We start from the raw sequence: 21,985 nt of genomic DNA on the forward strand, positions 1-21,985 counted from the left end.
ATCATACAATTATGGCTGAAAGTTTTGGCATCCTTGAAATTGTCCCAGCAATTTAAGTGTTTCTCTCAGAAAATTATTGCAATTACACATGTTTTATCATAGACGTTTCTTTCCTTTGTGTGTATTGGAACAACACAAAAAATCTGAAATAAAGGCAAATTGGACATAATTTCACATTAAACCTCAAAAATGGTCCCGACAAAATTATTGGAATCTTCAAGTTAATATTTGATTGCATACCCTTTGAAACAAATAACTGCAATCAATCGCTTCCTATAGCCATCAACAAGCTTCTTAAACCTCTCAACTGGACTTTTGGACCACTCTTCTTTGGCAAACTGCTCTAGGTCTCATATTTGAAGAGTGACTTCTTCCAACAGAAATTTTAAGATCTCTCCACAGGTGTTCAATGAGATTTACATCCGGACTCATTGTTGTCAACTTCAGAATTCTCCAGCACATTGTTTCATCCATTTCTGGGTGCTTCTTGAAGCATGTTTGGGGTCATTGTCCTGCTGACACTGATGCCTTACACACAGTCAAGGCACATAGTGCCAGAGGTGGCAAAAAAATCCAAAAGACCTTTGAACCTCCACTATATTTGACTGTACAGTATGTACTGTGTTCTTTTCTTTGTAGGTTTCATTTAATTTTCAATAAACAGTAGAATGATGTGCTTTACGAAAAAGATCTGTCTTGGTCTCATCTATCCACAAGATGCTGACCCAGAAGGACTTTAGTTTACTCACATTCAGTCTAGCATTTTAATGTTTCTGTGTCAGAAGTGGGGTCCTCCTGGGTCTCCTGCATGGTGGCTCAGTGGTCAACACTGCAGTCTTGCAGCACTGGGGGCCTGGGTTCAAATCCCACCAAGGACAACATATGCAAGGATTTTTATGTTCTTTCCGTGTTTGCATGGGTTCCCTCCAGGTGCTCCGGTTTCCTTCTGGTAACCAGCTTTTCCAATCTCTGCTCTGAATCCACTCCTGTGTCTCCATTCAATGTCAGCAAGCAGTTAATCCTGAATGCTATCTATGTGTTTTCAACTCTGCAAGCTTATATCTGGTAACCAGCTTTTCCAATCTCTGCTCTGAATCCACTCCTGTGTCTCCATTCAATGTCAGCAAGCAGTTAATCCTGAATGCTATCTATGTGTTTTCAACTCTGCAAGCTTATATCTGGTATATAGTTTTTTTCAACTTACTCTGCTTGTCCCCTTATGTTGTGAGGTCAAGAAACTTTTCAAAGTGCTTTATGATCCATGTAGTGCTGGACATGTGTTTATTTGACCACAACATTTTATTGGGTCCTGGTGTCTCAATTTAGTGTGATTGATTAACGAGCAGAGAGAGCCACAAAAAACAAAAACAAAAAAAAAACAAAAAAACTTAGCCTTAACCTCCTATATATTCAGACCTAGCTAGGGGGAGCATTTATGCAGGGGTGGCATTTATGCACATGTAATCTAAGTACATGTATCAAAGTACTTCTGGCAGTTATAACATGGCAGTTAGACAGGGCAGGAGACAGGTAAGACATTTATATACATCTACTCCCTGTACATTTGGGGTGCAACAAATATATACCATATGCATTTGTGTAATTTATATCCTGGCCGCTGCATTCACACACATCCACCGCCCTGGCATTAACTCTCCACACTCCATCCATATTGGCCCCTCGCTTCTTTCCTCTCCTATGTATAGCACTCATGCTCTTTTCACATTGTTAAATTGCACAGATCCAGCCAGTCCCACCATTCAACACCAGAGACGCTCTCACAAATCACTTAACCATCTGCTCACTCTTTCTATCCTCCTTCTCCTAGTTGCAGGAGACATTGCTCCCAACCCTGGTCCCCCATGTTATAGAAAGTCAAACCCCCCCACTGCTACACTCAGAAACCCCTCTAATCTTATTAATATTCCCTGCATGCCATCTGTCTCTCTTAATTGTGCACTTTGGAATTCTCGCTCAGTGTGTAACAAACTCTCCTTCATTCATGACTTCTTCCTTTCTAATTCTCTTAACCTCCTGGCTCTTACTGAAACCTGGATCCAGCAGTCAGACACTACCGCTGCTGCTGCTCTTTCATATGGTGGACTACACTTCTCTCATACCCCAAGATCAGACAATAGAGCTGGTGGAGGCGTTGGTCTGCTCCTATCACCAAAATGTACCTTTCAGGTTATCCCTCAAGTACCCTGACTTGTCTTCCCTTCTTTTGAGGTCCATGCCGTCAGACTCTACAACCCCTTCTCCATGCGAGTGGCGGTGGTGTATCGTCCTCCCGGCCCCTCCCATCAGTTCCTGGATCATTTTGCCACTTGGCTTCCACATTTTCTCTCCTGTGACATCCCTACCCTCATCATGGGAGATTTCAACATCCCCATTGCTCTTCCCCTCTCCCCATCTGCTACTCACCTTTTATCTCTAAGCTCCTCATTTGGCCTTTCACAGCTTACTAATTCTCCAACGCATGAAGACGGAAACTCCCTCGACTTGGTCTTCTCTCGGCTTTGTGCAGTGGATGATTTTGCAAACTCCCCTCTCCCGCTCTCTGACCACACTCTTCTTTCATTCTCTATAAAGAACTGCCAGGCTGCTCAGGTCACCCCCACTGTCCAGACTTATAGAAACATACAGGCCATTAACACCCAGAAACTTCTGAAGAACTTGCAGTCTTCATTGGCCCCTATCTCCTCCCTCTCATGTCCTGATTCTGCATTGAAGCATTACAATGAAACACTTCAAAGTGCCCTGGATGAATTTGCACCCCCTATAAATAGAACACCACAACGCAGACGGCGACAACCCTGGCACACGGTGCAAACACGTTTCCTGCAGCGGTGCTCCAGGTGCGCCGAACGTCTGTGGAGAAAATCCAATCTACACGAAGATTTCATCCATTTTAAGTTTATGCTTAGAACATACAACACTGCCCTTCACCTCTCCAAACAAACCTATTTCAACACCCTCATCATCTCACTGTCCAATAACCCGAAACGTCTCTTTGACACTTTTCATTCTCTACTCAATCCAAGAGTACAGGCCCCAACCACGGAGCTCCGAGCTGACGATCTGGCCAATTACTTCAAAGAAAAAATTGACCAGATCCGACAGGAAATTATCTCCAAATCCCCTCATACCATGCACTGTCCTCCCTCCCCCACTGCATCTAACTCACTCTCTGATTTTGAACCAGTCACAGAAGAAGTAAGCAGGCTCCTTGCATCTTCTCGCCCAACTAATTGCACCAGTGACCCATTTCCGTCACATCTCCTCCAGTCCCTTTCCCCTGCTGTCACCCCTCACCTAACTAAAATATTTAACCTCTCTCTCTCTTCTGGTATTTTTCCCTCCTCATTTAAGCATGCCATCATACATCCACTACTTAAAAAACCATCCCTCGACCAAAACTGTGCCGCTAACTATAGACCTGTCTCTAATCTTCCCTTCATCTCTAAACTCCTGGAACGCCTGGTCCACTCCCGTCTTATCCACTATCTCTCAGAAAACTCTGTTCTCGACCCTCTCCAATCCGGTTTCCGCTCTTTACACTCCACTGAAACTGCCCTCACTAAAGTCTCTAATGATCTGCTAACAGCTAAATCAAATGGTCATTACTCCATGCTAATTCTCTTGGATCTCTCTGCAGCATTCGACACTGTGGATCATCAGCTCCTCCTCACTATGATCCATTCCATTGGCCTCAAGGACACCATTCTCTCCTGGTTCTCCTCCTATCTCTCCGACCGCTCCTTTACTGTTTCTTTTGCCGGTTCCTCCTCCTCTCACCTTCCCCTTACTGTTGGGGTTCCTCAAGGATCGGTTCTAGGCCCCCTCCTCTTCTCCTTGTACACTGCCCCTATTGGTCAAACAATCAGTAGATTTGGTTTCCAGTACCATCTCTATGCTGATGACACCCAATTATACGCTTCTTCTCCTGACATCACGACAGCCTTTCTAGAAAACACTGGCGATTGTCTAAACGCTGTGTCTAATATCATGTCCTCACTATATCTGAAACTGAACCTGTCAAAGACCGAACTCCTTGTGTTTCCTCCCGCTACTAATGTACCTACACCCGACATTGCCATTTCCGTGTGTGGTTCCACTATTACTCCCCAGCAACATGCCCGCTGTCTTGGGGTCATACTTGATTCCGAGCTTTCCTTTGCCCCCCACATTCGATCACTGGCTCGCTCTTGTCATCTGCACCTCAAAAACATTTCTAGAATTCGACCTTTTCTTACTTTTGACTCTGCAAAAACTCTTTCTGTTTCTCTTATTCATTCTCCTCTCGACTATTGTAACTCTCTTCTAATCGGTCTCCCTCTTACCAAACTCTCCCCTCTCCAATCTGTCTTGAATGCTGCAGCCAGGATCATATTCCTCACCAATCGTTACACCGATGCTTCTACCTTGTGCCAGTCATTACACTGGCTACCCATCCACTCCAGAATTCAGTATAAACTTATTACCCTCACCCACAAAGCCCTCAATGGCTCAGCACCACCCTACATCTCCTCCCTTGTTTCAGTATACCACCCTACCCGCGCCCTCCGTTCTGCTGATGACCTGAGGTTAGTATCCTCAATAGTCAGAACCTCCCACTCCCGTCTCCAAGACTTTACACGTGCCGCGCCAATTCTTTGGAATGCACTTCCCTGGTCAATACGATTAGTCCCCAATCCCCACAATTTTAAGCGTGTCCTGAAAACACATTTATTCAGACTGGCCTATCGCCTCAACACATTAACCTAACCTATCCCTGTGTGGCAGAGCCAAAAGTTTTACCATAACCAGGTTCCCAGCATCATGTTCCCACATGCTTTATGCATCCATTAGCCCTCTGTGTCTGTACTGTTACACACTTAACATTATGGCTGGTCCATACAATCAGGGCAACTGTTACCACCCACCTTTCGTGTCTACCTCTTTCCTCATAGACTGTAAGCTTGCGAGCAGGGCCCTCACTCCTCTTGGTATTTGTTATGATCTACTGTATGTGATTATTGTTATGCTGTAATGTCTATTGTCTGTACAAATCCCCTCTGAAATGTAAAGTGCTGCGGAATATGTCGGCGCTATAAAAATAAAATTTATTATTATTATTATTATTCCTCCCACATTCCAAAGGCAAATAGGAAATTTAGATTGTGAGCCCCAACGGGGACAGTGCTAATAATATCTGTACAGCTATCTCTGCCATCCACATCTATTGAGATTAGCTACAGTGCCATGGGTTGTAAAATTCTTGATTATGTTGTGCACTGTGGATAAAAGAACATCAATATCTCTGGGGATAGATTGGAACAATGTTGGTTCTCAAGTACTTAGACAGTTCTCTTCTCCATTTTCTGTTCTCTGTGCTTAGTATATCACACAAGACACACAATGCAAAGATTGAGTCAACTTTTCCCCCTTTTAATCTGGTTTTATTGCCCACACCTGTTGCTTGCTACAGCTAAGAATCACATGCTTGAGAAAAAATTGTTTACCAACAATTTTGGAAAGGTGCCAACAATTTTGTCTGACCCATTTTGGGGTTTTTGTGTAAAATTATGTCCCATTTTTTCACTTTTTTGTGTTGTTCCAATACACACAAAGGAAATAAACATGTGTATAGCAAAACAATGAATTGCAGTAATTTTCTGGGATAAATCCATAATTTTCTGGAACAACTTCAAGGGTTCCAACACTTTCAGCCATGTCTGTATGTAGAAGAATTGAATCTGTTAATTTTAAGAGAACTACAAAAATAATAAAATAAGACAGATTCACAATTTGTTTTATTTGTGTTTAATTTGCTGAAGAAATTCTGTGATCATTTTATTATATTGCCAAATAGCTCAAATTAAAAGTTGTGCCAAATATTAGACTGTGCAAAACCATGCTTATATTTGATAATGACGACCTAAAGTAAGGACATGCATCAAAAAAGGCACTAGAAGGAAAATAAATCTGCCCCAAAGTTATATAACTAAATAAAGTAAGGACATGCACCAAAAAAGGCACTAGAAGGAAAATAAATCTGCCCCAAAGTTATATCACTTATGCACTTCACTGTCACGCGGTGACTGCATGCCACCGATTCACTGATCATTCATCTAAGAGACAATTTGTGATAGATGATAGATAATTAAATGGATCTAGAGGTTTAAAATAGCTTCCTAAACAGCCAATTAGACTCTACTATATATCATTTTCAGGAGCAGGTGATGATACCCTTCACTGGCAATTAATTAAACTGTAGAAGTTGACAAGGCAATGAACTTTTTATGTTACATATTTTGTTTTAAATAAATTAGACTGCATCAAAGTACATCAGGCATGTAACAAATTAACAACATTTCAGGAATCATCTAATAGTCACCTGAACTTATAAAATATACTATGTTTAGTATAATGCCTGAATGTCACCAATGAAATGTCAGGGACACAAGTTCGCTGCTATAAGCAGAGATTATCACAGAATTTTAAAGAGTAACTACTGTTTAAAACAAAAAAAACTTTTCACATGTCATGGTGACATCAACATTTTGATTAGCTGGGGTTTAGGTGCTAAGACAGTAGGGCAGAAGTACTTGGTTTAGTGTTGTACTCCTTTAGCTGTGAATGAGTTTGCTTTACCCTCCTCAGAGAGGCATGATTAGCTGACTTCCCACCTATGAAGTTCACCACACCCATGGTCCATAACCTCCTCAGACCCAGAAGTCCCAGAACCCAGAAACCGTTGTACACTACAGTGTACGTGAGGTCTAAGATAGTGTTTCCTTACTTAGTGTGTTAACCATTGCTCCCGCAGACCGTCCACTTCAAATTGAGTAAGGGCATGATTATTGCGACCTAAAAACGTCAGTCTTTCATGGATATTATGTGAACCTTCTCTATTGCAAAGGTTTTTTCCCATTTTTGTAACTATGCAGAAACTATAAAGAGTATTCCGTTATTTTATTCCTGGATGTGCTGCTCTTTTTCTACATACATGTGTATGCACCTATAGAGCCTCATAAGCCACAATACTACTAACACTATATACCCAAGGAGAGCTTAGTAGATCTAGTTAAAGCCAATGGTGCATAACGCTTTCCTGAGAGTTTTGTGCCCTTTTCTATCAGCAATTGAAAAACCCCAGCAACCAAAACTTGAAGCGGCAGTTATATTTAAAGATACATTTGTAATAATAAAAGGCCATATTTCTGGTGAATAGCATCAAGAGGTAAATTCAAAGGGCTAAAACCATAAAAATGAAAAATTAATTTGTCACCCACATCTGCTACCACATTGTGGTACACACTATCACAAAATATAATATTACAGGTAAGCAGGAGTGTGCTCATCTAAGAGGAGGGATGGTTGTTGGACTGGGAAGATAAAGGTAATGGCCTCGTTACATTTAGCGATGCACCAGTGATCCCGACAACGATACAACCTGGTCAGGATCGCTGGTGCATCGCTAAATGGTCGCTAGTGAGCTGCCAAACAGGCAGATCTCACTAGCGATGCAGCAGCAGTCGGCGGTCGTACTCACCTGTCAGACGCGGCGAGGGTGACCATCTTCCGCCTGCATCCATGGCTCGCTCATTGGCGCCAGCAGGAAGCCGATGACAAGAAATGGACCAGGCTGATCTCACGTGATCAGCGATAGCCAGTGGGGGAGCCGGTCGGAGGTGAGTATCACATGTAGCGATATCGCTAGTGATATCGCTGCTGCGTCACAAAATCGGTGACGCTTTAGCGATATCACTAGCGATATCGCTATGTGTAAAGGGCCCTTTAGCTCCCACTCCAGTTTAGGGAAGAAAAGTTTGTTTAAGTTGCAAGGTCGTGAGCCTGCCCGATACCTAACAAAGCTCTAAACATAGATGGTAGCCAGATGGCCTAAGATTTATTTAGCTACTGTACCCATAAAACATGTTTTTTCATATGAAAAGAATAAAAAAAAAGCTTGTTGATGGTAAATAGCCTGTGCTGAGGTTAAACTACTTGGTTTGACTGTCCGGCAAACCTTGGAGAAATGCGATCCTGACAGCTAATATCCTGAGTTGTGACAATATTTACTTTTTTGTCTATGACAATATATAGAGCATTGTGAATTAGAGTTTGAATATTTTACCTTGTTAGATTGTTGTACATTTGTCACACATGCTAACCACACATCTCTCGTGTCATCAAAAAGGTTCCCCTGGGCTAACTTGTAAAAGCTACACCTTTCAAAATGTATATTATTTTTTCCTGAGAAGCAGGAGCTTGTGATAGCTGAATGCTGATAAGGTGGGAAGCCTGGGATGTCGGGTCTGATATGCTTAAAACGTGGCTTATCTGCTCATTGTACTGATATGCAGAAATTATTCTTTCAACAAAATATCAGCACTAATCATCCAGTGAACTGCGACAACATGTTTGCTGACACCAGTAATTGTCTGTCTGTAGGAAATCACTGCCTTGGGGGGATATAGAAATAACATAGAAGAGAGTGAAACATGGCTGAACTGGAACTTGACCTAAAAAGTCATTCTCTACACTTCAAATGAAAGTATGGGGCTTATTGTCTACATCATGATTAATTCTAACGAAAATATTTATGCATTAAGGTGTAATTACACTGCACGATTAACAAGAATGAGGATTCCTAGGAATGATAATTGTGTAGTCTAAAGAAGCTGCCAACGACTCTATGAACAAGAAAATGCTAGTATGTCAGGTAAAATTATCTTTGGCTTGCATTTGTGTAAACAAGACCTGGCTGCCGATAACAATGGCAGCGTATGTGCACTGATCGATCACAGTTCAAACTGCATCTGTAGCAACAGCGGCCTGTATATACAAGCAATTAAATGACTGTAGACCAGCAAACTTGTTTTCAATTGGCAGTCATTAAATAATGAGCACCATGTAATGTATATTATCCTTTAAAGGGAATCTGTCACCACAAATAATGCTATAAACCTGCAGATATGGGGTTAAAAGCGTTATTATGCTGGCCGGCAGCTGAACGTAGCCAAATGCAGTGGGGAGACTGTGAACTTAATTCTCCCCACCAGGATTCAGTTTCAGTCATGGGGACAGGTGCCGGAGTGGCGCTGGTTCAGTCAACTCTTTTACCATGCAAAGCTGTAACCGCGCTCCCAGCTTTGACAGTCAGCTGCAATGCAGAGCGAGTATCAGTCAGTGTGGGGGACACAGTTACAGCCATTGCTCTGTATACTCAGAGTGGTGACTGAGCCAGTGCCGCCCCCTCATCCATGACTTAAACTGGATGCAGAAGGGGACAATAAAGTGCAGAGGTGCCAGTCAGCATAATAACGCTACTAACCTGCTGATTAACAGCATATCTGCAGGTTAGCAGCATTGTTTCTGGTGACAGGTTCTCTTTAATACTAGGCTATTTAGACTATTAAGGGATGATATTCAATTACCTATAAAGGTTTCTTAAGACATAAGGAGCAGCATATTTATTTGTTTTACTTGCTTATACATCACCATCATATTCCTCAGCGCTTTACCGGTATCATCATCACTGTCCCAATTGGGATCACAATCTAAATTCCCAATCAGTATATATTTCCAGTGTGGGTGGAGACCGGAATTCCTCGGAGAAACCCAACAAACATAGGGAAAACATACAAACTCCTTAAACATGTTATTCTTGATTTGAATCCAGGAGCTCAGCACTGCAACAGTCTTAATAACCCACCATGCTATCCTCAGCCCTCGACTACTGTACGGACTAATTAAAATTGGCAGTACAAAAGGAAAAATGAATGAAATTATATTGTTACTTAATAGATACATAATTTGGAAGCTACACACCTAAACCTAACAGTAATTTTCCCCTACGTATAGAGTATGGTCATACACAGGAGAAATTGCACAACAATTTTTTTCTCCTATTATCCTTAATTGGGGCAAAAGTTAAATTTTTGTGAAACAAAGTAAAATGCTCATTTCTTCCTTCTACAGTACATTCCATTATTTCCTGTGAAGCACCTGAAGGGTTAACAAACTTCTTAGGCTATGTGTCCATGATCAGGTATAGCAGAGTTTTGGTGCAGCGCAGATGTGTTGCGTCCAAAACGCTGTGTTGTACATTACAAGCACAGTGAATGGAATTTTTAGAAATCCCATGCCCACTGTGTTTCTATATAATGGTGCGTAAACTCACCCGCGGTGCGGGTTTACGAGCCACAGAATGTTAATTTCGGCAGAGAAGACACTACTCTCTGCTGCATAGCTTCCCCCATAGCTATCCATTAGCTGCGTTCAATCCGCATAGTTCATTTAGAACATGTGGAATTAACTGTGTGATTAGAACACAGCATTTTGGAGGAAGCAAAACTCTGCTATTCCTTATCATGGGAACATACCGGTGCTTCTCACAAAATTAGAATATCATCAAAAGGTTAATTTTTTTCAGTTCTGCAATACAAAAAATGAAACGCATACTGTATATTATAGAGAGTCATTACAAACAGAGTGATCTATTTCAAGTGAAGCCATAATCATCAACATTAACAGACATAAACACTTGAAATTGATTACTCTGTTTGTAATGACTCTATATAATGTATGAGTTTCACTTTTTGTATTGAAGAACTGAAAAAACTTTTTGATGATATTCTAATTTTGTGAGCAGCACATGTAGCCTAAAATGTGGTTTTGAGGTCTTTTAGGGGTGAAGTTTTTAGAAGGGTGTAGCTTTTGGGTATTTTCTGTCATATAGGCACCCCAAAGTCACTTCAAATGTGAGGTGGACCCTAAAAAATGATTTTGTAAATTTAGTTGTAAAAATTAGAAATTGCTGGTGAACTTTTAACCCTTATAACTTCCTAACAAAAAATATTTTTCAAAATGATGCAGATGTAGACATATGGGAAATGTTATTTATTAATTATTTTGTGTGTTATAACCATATGATTTAAGGGCATAAAAATATAAAGTTTGAAAACTGCTACATTTTAACATTAGTTGTCAAATTCTCAATATTTTCATAAATATACGCAAATCATATCTACCAAAATTTACCATTAACATGAAGTACAATATGTCCCAAAAAATCAGACTCAAAATCAGTGGGATCCGTTGAAGCGTTCCAGGGCTCCACAAAATGTGACAGTGGTCAGTCAGATTTAAAAAATTTAGCCTGGTCATTAAGGTCAAAATTAGCTCCATTACTAATGGGTTAAATAGCCACAAAGCCAAAGCATAGAGTGTTTGCAATTAGTAACACATCAAAACCCAGCTTTCTCTATCATGTATTGAATGGAAAATGAAAGAAAATGTTAAATCAATCATTTTTAGGTCTATAGTATAGCTAAGATAGACTCAAACGTTAGAAAAAAAAAGATCTAGCTGTAATAACAATGTAATACATGGAAGTTCTACATCAAAAAGTATACATTTACCAGGTTAAAATATATTTTAAAACAGCTGACTACGCATATCTCTGACAAAGATATGGTAATATTTTTACTGCATGGATAACAGAATTTAAACTAAATTATCGGCAAATAATTTTGTTTTTTAACATTATTTGATAAAGTCGCTATTGTTTATTATGCTTAGAAGACAGCACCCCAATTATGTTAATACTTGCGAATTATACAACAGATACTCAGTAACAAAATAGAAAATGGGTAATTCACTGTCTTACATTTACCTTAAATAGATATAAATGCACATATTTTTAAGCAATGTCAAAGATACTGCCACATCTTTGGTGACCTTAACAGCTTTATTACATACCAAAAGAACTACCTGAGCTTTTCACACATACCCATTTGCCCATCTCCATTTTTACACAATAAAGAAGAGGAGATAGGACCAAGTTGAAACTAATTTGTTCTTAATTCCATCTGCCTTCCATCTGTGAAAATAACAAATAGTAGTTGTCGGAATGAACTATTCTATGGATTGAGAGCTTGAGGCTATTTGTATTAGCGTGCACAATTCTAGTAGGCATTTATGTTAACTACTGTACTCTAGAAAAAAGTGTCATTTGGAGAAGCTCGGAAAAGGTAATTGGAATTGTTTTGGTGAGATTACATTGTAATAGGCTTTTGACTGACAGGTGTCAAGAGCTCATCAAGGTAATTTGAGTAAGAGCCAAGATTAAGTGTAATGAGGAAACCTTTTGTAGAGTCATCAGTTTCATTAAGAATGGTGGGGAAAGGAAAATTAGCATTGACCAGCCATATAATGAAATCTTGGAAAGTTTTTACTCTCTTCGTAATAGATGATTGATGAACATTAATGACCATTAAGTTTCTATTTATTATGGTAAGCTGAATAAAGAAATTGGCTGCAAATGATTTCCCAGAAAATTAAGCAATCAAGGAGCTATTAAGGAGGGATTTATTATATGAAATTTAAAATGACAATTTCCCCACTGAATCCATGGACTAATCTATAAATTTTTGCCACGGTGGCCTATCTGAGAAATCTCAAATTACAAAAGTTGCAATCCATTTCATTGTTTTTGCAAGTATATATTAGATATGAAGCATATCTAATTCTGGTTGCGAACATAGTAATGACAATAATGTACTTGAACAAAAAAAATTACAAGATTATGTATTGTGGAGCCGTCCTAGAACAATAAATAGCAACTTTGCAAAGACAACGGTCTCTAAAAAATACAATATTGAAATTCTTATATCTGTGGTTTTTAAGATTTACTATTATACAAGTGTAAAAATGCTTGTAAAATAGTCGCACTAATTGTAATTTCTACATAATAATTCGCTATGGAAATGATACAGCTCACACATTTGAATATCTACAACATTGCATCTTGTTAATAATGAAAAAAGAAGAAAACAAACAGAATAATTAAATAATTATTACCTGTCAGATTTAGACAGCGTCTATAGAGTCTTTTCTACATACATGGCCGAAAGTATTAGCATCTTTGAAATTGCTCCAGAAAATAAGGTATTTCTCCCAGAAAATTATTGCAATTACACGTGTTTTACTATACACATGCTTTTTTTCCTTTGTGTCTATTGGAACAACACAAAAAAACAGGAAAAAAAAGGCAAATTGGACATAATTTCACACAGAACCCCAAAAATGGGTCCAACAAAATTGTTGGCATCTTCAACTTAATATTTGGTTGCACACCCTTTGGAATAAATAACTGCAATCCATCGCTTCCTGTAATCATTGTGACAAAGTCACTGGCATAGTAAGTGAAGGGAGATACGTGTCACTGCGCATACTGCGGTCAGTGATGTAAAACCAGAGTGTTTTTTCCTCCAGCACGCTAAGTGCTGAGAGGGTTAATTGTAACCTATGTTATGGGCTGGTTTTAGTGGACCTCCATAGATCGGGTGGGCGCAGGTCCGTCATATCTCCACATGCAGAATCCTGACAGGAACTGTTTGAGGTCAAGGTCATGTGACCATCACGAGTGTTAAATACCTGACCAAGAGAGTCAGTGTGTGTTGTGTATTTGGAAAGCACAAACTCCCACATAGCTCCCGGATGAGCTAAAGGACTGTGCGGGATAACTGCAGGTGAACCCTACAGGGAATGGACTCTTATGGACTGTGTTTTGTTAGTTTTACCATTATGCCATCAAGGCTCTGCTTATTTTGCTGAACCCTGCCAAGGTTTATGCTACCCACAATAAACCAGCAGGTGATTTTCTACCAGAACAGTTCCTGTGTCTACCTGAAGAAGCAGCTATGAGTGTCAACCCCTCACAGAATATCACATTTTAGATTATGCACGAGGTATTAATTACAAAAATCATGAAAAACCCCCATAAAAATACACTTTATTGATTAAAAACCCCTAATGGGTTAAACCACCAAACCTAGAAAACACACCACTAGTGTGTTTAAACTAGTGTGGGAAGGGAAGGAAAAGGCCGGAAAAAGCCTACACCTGACAAATGCTATTGAGAACTCTGCTATTAGAAGTGGAAAGGAAGAACAAAGACAAACGAATCTAAATAATAAAAATATTGGAGAAAGAGAGACCAATCACAAATTAAAATGTTTCTATATTAATGCACAAAGCATGGGCAACAAACAAGGAGAATTGGAACTACTAATGCAGGAAAATATGATGTCATTGGAATCACTGAAACTTGGTGGGACAATACACATGATTGGAATACAAGGCTAGAAGGATACAACTTATTTGCCAGAAACAGACTTGATAAACGAAGAGGAGGTGTCGTATGTTAGAAACGCATATATCTGCACAGAGATTGAAGATTCAGAGACTGGGAGTTCTGTGGAAACTGTTAGGGTAAGAATACAAGGACAGAAAAATGGAAAGGACACCATTGTAGGCATTTACTACAGGCCGCAGGCCGCCTGTGCAAGCTGAAGATATGGATGAACTCTTTGTGCATCAAATGACCAAGTTCTCCCAAAAATATGACATAGTTGTCATGGGAGATGTCAACTATCCATACATTTGTTGGAATCTCTCTCAGGCAAAACTAGCAGGTCAAGGAAATTCTTATCCTCTCTTGCTGACAACTTTATCTTCCAAAAGGTAGGGGAGAAAACAAGGGGAACTGCTACCTTGGATCTAATCCTTATAAACAGGGAGGAAATGGTTGAGGAGGTAAAAGTGGCTGGGACCCTAGGAGGAAGCGACCATGCTATTTTAGAATTTTGGATAACTAGAGGAGGAAGACCTGTGAAGACTCAGACGTCAAGGTTAAATTCCAGAAAGGTAGATTTTAAGGGATTCAGAAAGAGAATTGGAGGGATCCAATGGCTGGATATCCTTAAGGACAAAAATGTCCAGGAAGGATGGGACATCTTAAAAAATGAAATTCTCAAAGAACAATTGTTAACAATTCTGAAAAGAAGGAAGAATAGGACGCATTTAAGGAAACCAGGATGAATGAACACAGACCTTAAGCACATACTAAAAGGGAAGAAAGAAATGTTCATAAAATGGAAAGAGGGAGGCATATCTAAAGAAGAATATAATGCTGTCTGTAGAACTTGCAGGGCACAAATCAGATTACTAAAGCTGACAATGAATTGAGGCCTGCAAGAGACGTCAAAAGCAATAATAAAAGTTTTTGGGGATATGTCAAAAGTAAAAGAAAAGTCAAAGATGCTATAGGATTTTTACAGGATGAAAATGATGAAATGGTAAGACAGGTTGTTGAGAAGGCTGAACTTTTAAATTCCTATTTTGCATTTGTTTTCTCTCAGAAAGGAAATGTAACATCAACTGTTCTTCACTGTCCTATTAAGGGAATAGAAGAATCCAGGATATCTATAAAACAGAAAGATAGTGAGAAAACACTTAGCTACCCTGAATGAATTCAAGTCTCCAGGTCCAGATGAATTACACCTCAGAGTACTGAAGGAAGGAGACAGCAGAAGAAATTTTTGAACCCCTCTCCATAATCTTTGAAAATTCTTGGAGAACAGGAGAAGTCCCAGAAGTATGGAGAAGAGCAAATGTTGTTCCTATCTTCAAAAAGGGGAAGAAGGTGGACCCAGGCAACTATAGGCTGGTGAGTCTGACTTCTATACCAGGAAAGATCTTTGAACAAATTATTAAACAACATGTATGTAAGTACCGGCTTAGAATGAAGTGATTAAACAGAGTCAGCATGGGTTTGTAACTAATAAGTCATGTCAGACTAACTTAATTTCTTTCTATGACAGAATCACTGATTGGGTGGATCAGGGAAATGCTGTAGATATAGTATATCTTGACTTCAGCAAAGCATTTGACAAAGTATCTCACACAATCCTTATTGAAAAAATGGCTATAGCATGGACAAGGCAACTGTTAGGTGGATTCATAACTGGCTTAGTGATCGGACCCAAAGAGTGGTCGTAAATGGCTGCACATCTAGTTGGAAGAATATCTCAAGTGTGGAACCACAGGGCTCTGTCCTGGGCCCTGTATTGTTCACCATCTTTATCAATGATTTAGATGAAGGAATTGAGGGTAAACTGATTAAATTTGTTGATGACATAAAGCTAGGAGGGATAGCTAATACTAGAGGAGAGAGAGGATTCAAAAAGATATAAATAAACTGGAGCAGTGGGCAGCAACTAAAAGAATGATTTTTAACAGGGAAAAATGCAAAGTACTACATCTGGGCAATAAAAATGAAAAGAGCATATACAGAATTGGAGGAATAGGGCTAAGCAACAGCACATGTAAAAAAGACTTGGGTATACAAATAGATCACAGACTGAATATGAGTCAACACTGTGATGCAGCAGCAAAAAAGGCAAATGCAATTCTAGGATGTATTAACAGAAACATACAGTCTAGATCACGTGAGTCATTATTGTCAGATCTCATCTGGAATACTGTGTCCAGGTTTTGGCGCCACATTTTAAAAAAGACATCAACAAACTGGAGCAAGTTCAGAAAAAAGCGACTAGAATGGTGACCGGACTGCAAACCCTGTCTTATTGCAGGATTTGTGAATGTTTAGCTTGCAGAACAGAAGACTGAGAGGAGACCTAATAGCTGTCTACATATATCTCAGGAGCTGTCACATTGTAGAAGGATCATCTTTATTCTCATTTGCACAAGGATAGACTATAGTCATGGCCAAAAGTTTTGAGAATGACACAAATATTAATTTTTACAAAGTCTACTGCTTCATTTTTTCTAATGGCAATCTGCATATACTCCAGAATGTTATAAAGAGTCATCAGTTTAACAGCAATTACTTGCAAAGTCAATATTTGCCTAGAAAATGAACTTTATCCCCCAAAACACATTTCAACATCATTGCAGCCCTGCCTTAAAAGGACCAGCTAACATCGTTTCAGTGATTGCTCCATTAACACAGGTGTGGGTGTTGATGAGGACAGGGCTGGAGATCAATCTGTCATGATTAAGTAAGAATGACACCACTGGACACTTTAAAAGGAGGCTGTTGCTTGGCATCATTGTTTCTCTTCTGTTAACCATGGTTATCTCTAAAGAAACACGTGCAGTCATCATTGCACTGCACAAAAATGGCCTAACAGGGAAGAGTATCGCAGCTAGAAAGATTGCACCTCAGTCAACAATCTATTGCATCATCAAGAACTTAAAGGAGAGAGGTTCCCTTTTTGCCAAAAAGGCTCCAGGGCGCCCAAGAAAGACCAGCAAGCGCCAGGACCGTCTCTTAAAAGTGTTTCAGCTGCGGGTTCGGGCTACCAGCAGTGCAGAGCTTGCTCAGGAATGGCAGCAGGCAGGTGTGAGTGCATCTGCATGCACTGTGAGGCGGAGACTCTTGGAGCAAGGCCTGGTCTCAAGGAGGGCAGCAAAGAAGCCACTTCTCTCCAGGAAAAACATCATGGACAGACTGATATTCTGCAAGAGGTACAGGGAGTGGACTGCTGAGGACTGGGGTAAAGTCATTTTCTCTGATGAATCCCCTTTTCGATTGTTTGGGACATCTGGAAAACGGCTTATTCGGAAAAGACCAGGTGAGCGCTACCACCAGTCTTGTCTCATGCCAACTGTCAAGCATCCTGAAACCATTCATGTGTGGGGTTGCTTCTCAGCCAAGGGAATGGGCTCTCTCTCAGTCTTGCCTAAAAACACAGCCATGAATAAAGAATGGTACCAGAATGTCCTCCAAGAGCAACTTCTCCCAACCGTCCAAGAGCAGTTTGGCGATCAACAATGCCTTTTTCAACATGATGGAGCACCTTGCCATAAAGCAAAGGTGATAACTAAATGGCTCAGGGAACAAAACATAGAGCTTTTGGGACCATGGCCTGGAAACTCCCCAGATCTTAATCCCATTGAGAACTTGTGGTCAATCATCAAGAGACGGGTGGACAAACAAAAACCTTCAAATTCAGACAAAATAAAAGCATTGATTTTGCAAGAATGGACTGCTATCAGTCAGGATTTGATCCAGAAGTTGATTGAGAGCATGTCAGGGAGAATTGCTGAGGTCCTGAAGAAGAAGGGTCAACACTGCAAATATTGACTTGCTGCATTAACTCATTCTAACTGTCAATATAACCTTTTGCTACTCATAATATGATTGCAATTATATTTCTGTATGTGATAAAAACATCTGACAAACACACATAAAAACCAGAGGCCAGCAGATCATGTGAAAATATAATATTTGTGTCATTCTCAAAACTTTTGGCCATGACTGTAGAAGCAATGGGATGAAACTGAATGGGAGGAGACACAGATTAGATATTAGAAAAAAACTTTTTGACAGAGTGATCAATGAGTGGAACAGGCTGCCACGAGAGGTGGTGAGTTCTCCTTCAATAGAAGACTTCAAACAGAGGCTGGACAGACATCTGTCTAGGATGATTTATCGACTCCTGCTTTGAGCAGGGGGTTGGACCAGATGGCCCAGGAGGTCCCTTCCAACTTTATATCTTCTGAGATATGTAGTCATGTAGCTGGGCATGTAAATAACCATGTTTGGGAGGGAGATAGCATATATAGGATGAAAGATGAAGTATGATAGTGAGGGTCACCCATAGCAATTCACGCATGAATAAGCAAGACAAGTACTGTATTTTGATGACTATAAGACATACTTTTTTCCTCCAAATGTTGGAGGGAAGTGTGGGCTGCGTCTTATAGTCTGGATGTACCTGGCTGTGGCTATGGAGGAGGGATGGCAAGGGAGCGGGTCACAGGAGGCAGAAGCCAGTGGCTATGGCTAACACGTGTGCCCACTATTTAAGAAAATGTATATGCACTGCTCTCCATTCCCATAATCTGGCCCACCTCTCTACAATGAAGCTGAGATGAGATATATATGGAACTATGGGCATGGGAGCCATAAACATTCATTCTTATTCCAGTAGCTTATGGGTAAATGGTATTGATGTCATGCAATGCGCCGCTTACATGTTGAACTCAGTTGCCGGCATCAGAAGAGGACTCTGCACTGTGAGGGAGTGGAGGGAAGGTGAGTGGAATTGTTTATTTTTTAGGTGTGTGGTGTGATGGGGACCATATATACAATGATGTGTTTCATATATACCAGGATGGGGATCATAAACTGTATACCAGGATGAGAATTATATGTACCAGGATAGGGGCCATATATACCAAGATGGGGATCATATACTGTATAGCATACATACCAGGATGGCGGGATCACAGACTGTATACCAGGCTGGGGATCATATGCTGTATAGCAGGATGGAGATCATATATACCAGACTGAGGGCCATATATACCAGGTTGGGCCACATAGATGACAGAATTGGGAGACATTACCTTCCTTAACAGCTTGAGCAGCAGATACCTCACAATGCGTCATGACCACATTTTTTGCTTCAGATTTTTTTCCTCTAAAACCTAGGTGCATCTTATGATCCGGTGCTTTTTATAGTCCATAAAATACGGTAAATGTATTGTATAAAATAAGATAATGTATAGAAATAAATAAAAATGCAAACAACATTATGAAAAGGAGGCGTATTCTCCAAACTGATATATTAAGGCAGTGCAAATCATAATATTTAAATGATATACCTCATCATTGATCAATGATTTACACTACCTTATCTTTTTTAGTTTACAACCAGAAATGACAACCATAAACATTTTAAATTAGGCTCTCCTTTCTTTTTAAATTACTTTTTATATAAATAACATATTTTTTTTCAATGAGGACAGGGCTAAAATCAGCAGTTTAGACTGGCTGTGTCTTTTTTGTTTAATTTATGCTATTTTATTTTTATTTCACATACTGTGCCTTGTGTATCTTGGGGGGGATTTAACATACTAGTACATTCTTTTTATTGCAGATTTCCCCTGAAACTGGGGATGTCATACTAGTACCAGTGAGAGGGGAATTTTAGCTTACTGCCTGCTTAAGAGAGTTAAAAATCACAACAAGAGACTGGAGAAAAATGGATCATAAAATAATCAAATTTTATTGATTACTAATAATTATACTAAAAAGAATCCAGATGATCATGTCAACAACATAATTACTACTTCATAAATAAGAACATGATCTAATTGAACAAAAGCACTAAATATAGAAATATTCTAACTCCACAGAAATATTAAAGCCTTAAAAGTATATATGATTGATCAAAAATATAAATAAATACATAAGAGTTCCCCGCATCATGTTCCCACATGCTTTATGCATCCATTAGCCCTCTGTGTCTGTACTGTTACACACTTAACATTATGGCTGGTCCATACAATCAGGGAAACTGTTACCACCCACCTTTCGTGTCTCCCCTTTTTTCCTCATAGACTGTAAGCTTGCGAGCAGGGTCCTCATTCCTCTTGGTATCTGTTATAATCTATGTGATTATTGTTATGCTGTAATGTCTATTGTCTGTACAAGTCCCCTCTGAAATGTAAAGTGCTGCGGAATATGTCGGCGCTATAGAAATAAAATTTATTATTATTATTTTTATTATAAGAGAGGTGGAGGTGCTACACAAAAAAATTACATGACAAACAATCAAACCAACCTTAATAAGTACATGGAACACTTTCCTATTAAAAAATACGTATACATATTCTCATACAGACCAACCTCCATAATCTTAAAAACTATTTTTTCAGCTTTTTACAGAGGTAATAAAGTAAAATATTGAGGTGACATTCTGCTTTGTTCTTGGTGAGTTGCGTTATTCATCCATTGTGTCACTTCTATATGCAGATTGGCAGTGTCTTTCAGCATGGAGTAACCTATTATAACCCCTGTTTGTTCAGAGTAATCTTTTGGACATATGTTGAAAATTGCCAATTTGTCTGAAAAATAGAAGGACTGGGGGGAAGTGCCTATTGCCTTTGTAAGCGAGAGCCTCAAGCGGCACTAAAGAAATCTCTGTATGTGCCTGGGCTGAAACACATTTGATCTCCACAATCAGATGTCATCAACGGAGATGCTGAAATCTAAAACTAGAAATGCTTTCTTCTATTTGATAAAGAAAATGTTTACAGCATGCCAAAGCTCGTAGTTATGTGCTAATGGAGCTACGAAAACCTCTATTACAGGATTGCAACCCAAAAACTTTCTCAAGAACAAGAAAATGTATCTTGAAAGTGAGGTAATGCCTACTGTAACATTAATCATTGTCATGGAAAAGATGCAGTTAAGGCTACATTCACACATCTGTGGCTATTTTTACATCTGTGCAAACCAGACCATTTTTCTATGTTTTGTATTTTTAAGAATTGAAGTAGGGAAAGTATTCAAATTTTTATTTATCCACTGACACTTAACAATAGATCAGTTAAAAACAGATGAAACATGGATGGAACACTGAGATAAAATGTATGCCTTCCATTGTTTCCTATATTTAATGGATCCACTCAATTTTTAATGATCAATTCTGATCCGCAAAATATGTGAGAATAGGACATGATCTGAGTCTCCAGCATAAGACACACAGATCCATTTTTAAATCAATTGTATGTATGGATCAGTGAAACTGTATGGGCCAGAGTGCTGTCTATCTAGAAAATGGACAGAAAGTGGACGTGTACAATGGATGTTTGAATATAACCTCACTAATTTAACATCCTAGAATAGAAACAATTTTGCCTTTATTTCATGAATAACCAGGTCTAAAAGGGCCTTAATGACAGGCCAATTATTTTTTGTGCCTCTCTGCAATTTAGGAGTCAAGACTTCTTATTATTTTAGACATAATCGTACTTGACCTGTCAAATCATATTGTCAGGTCACTTTTTACTGCACAATGAATGTCGTAAAACAAAACCAAAAAAACAATGGCAGAATTGCATTCTTTTTTCTCTATTTCACCTCACTTGGATTTTTTTTTCTGTTTTTTAGTAAATTATATGAAAAAAGGAATGGCAACATTCAAAGCTACAGCTACGATCCCTCATATCATGATGTCCATGGAAGATAAAAAAGTCATGGCTCTTGAAAGAAAGTGCAAACACCACAAAAAAACAAAAATGGAAAATCATAGTTAGTGGACAAAAACTGCTTGAAGAGAATGCTGTAAGCTCAAAAAGCAACATTTGTACAGAATGTGTGCCATGACTGTAA

The 21,985-nt window shown here is 39.3% G+C and overlaps 1 protein-coding gene across 3 annotated transcripts in view; it reads right to left on the minus strand.

Annotated features, from left to right (window-relative positions):
• The window catches only part of TENM2 (teneurin transmembrane protein 2), a 6,300,157-nt gene that overhangs the window by 2,821,744 nt on the left and 3,456,428 nt on the right, over positions 1–21,985 (minus strand). The gene's annotated exons all lie outside the window — the stretch shown is intronic.

This window comes from Dendrobates tinctorius, unplaced genomic scaffold, assembly GCF_039654945.1.
Source record: "Dendrobates tinctorius isolate UK_male_01 unplaced genomic scaffold, ASM3965494v1 ptg000108l, whole genome shotgun sequence".
NCBI classification, from domain to species: domain Eukaryota; kingdom Metazoa; phylum Chordata; class Amphibia; order Anura; family Dendrobatidae; genus Dendrobates; species Dendrobates tinctorius.